The sequence below is a fragment of the Anarrhichthys ocellatus genome, unplaced genomic scaffold (genome assembly GCF_004355925.1).
Source record: "Anarrhichthys ocellatus isolate YVR2014 unplaced genomic scaffold, GSC_Weel_1.0 scaffold89, whole genome shotgun sequence".
NCBI classification, from domain to species: domain Eukaryota; kingdom Metazoa; phylum Chordata; class Actinopteri; order Perciformes; family Anarhichadidae; genus Anarrhichthys; species Anarrhichthys ocellatus.
In genome coordinates, this window is record NW_022280119.1 from 176,388 (window position 1) to 177,742 (window position 1,355).

Sequence of the window (1,355 nt, forward strand, 5' to 3'; positions counted from 1 at the left end):
TGTGTGTGTGTGTGTGTGTGTGTGTGTGTGTGTGTGTGTGTGTGTGTCTGTCCAGCTGTATGGTCTCCAGTCTCTTATCAGTGTAACCACTGGCCCGTAGTTAACAGCGACCATCTGGTGCCCATACAGAGTGAGTTTTAGCGAGCAAGCCTCTCTGATCTTCATGTCAAAACTACCCGAGCCACATCACTCTCTCCTCCTCACGGTTTTGTTTGTGTTTATATGAATGTACGCTATAGATATTTAACATATACCTTTCCAACCACTTCCTCCCTTCCTTCATCTCGCCTCCTCCCTAAATCACTCACATTTCACTCTTCAGATCAGCTTTCCCTCCATCCTCTGATGACAGGCTGAGATCTGTGTAGAGATGCACACTGGCTGAGTGTGTTCCACACTTTCGTTAGCTGGTTAAACAGAAATGAACCTCTGCCTCTTGTGATGTGGGGCACAACAAGGGTTCTTGTAGTTTATTTAGTATTCGTTGTATTATTAGTATTTCAGTATCCTAAAGCATAATAGTGTTTTTGAATTTGAGCTATGAGCATAAGTTATCATTTACACTTTTGCCAATCGATGTTTCTGTATTGATGACTGAAATGTTTTGCATTAGAACAGGAGAAATTCAATTGTGTTTTTTTTAACAGTCCTCGGTCTAGCTATGTGTTGTTCTGTAAGTGTGCTGGTATATTGAGATTGTACTGCAGGTATAAGCTGCAGGCACACAGGAGAGGGTCATACAGGGTCCTATTGATTCCTGCTGCATTGGTGGCATTATTATTATTGATGCTCTTAAACCATTTAACATTCTCATAGCAACCACAAAGGTACTCCTGTTGTATAAATACAGACAAAGGAAGTCACTTTGTCTGTCCACCTTTATGTAATCCTGTGGAGAGAACGAGTTGCATATCCTGCTGCCTGAAGGGAAAACTGTCTAGAAAACTTATTTAGCAAGTGAGTTCATTGCAAGACCAACAGTGGCCACTCACACAGGGTGTTCATACAATAGAACTATAGGGGCTACGTGTCATAGTGAGAGTAGATAATAAATGCGTGTTTTGCAGTATGTTTCAAATGCATTGATACATCAACCTATCCTTTCAAGTCGCTTTTCTGCTTTCTTACAAAATGCTTAACACACACACACACACACACACACACACACACACACACACACACACAGAGACATTTGCTGTCTGTGTCAGCACAGTGTGACATTCCAAGGAACAGTCCGGGAGGGGGTTGAGGACAGAGACAGACTTGGCAGCTCAACATCAAATTGCCATTCTCTCACTGTCTCTCACTCACACACACACACACACACACACACACACACACACACACACACACAC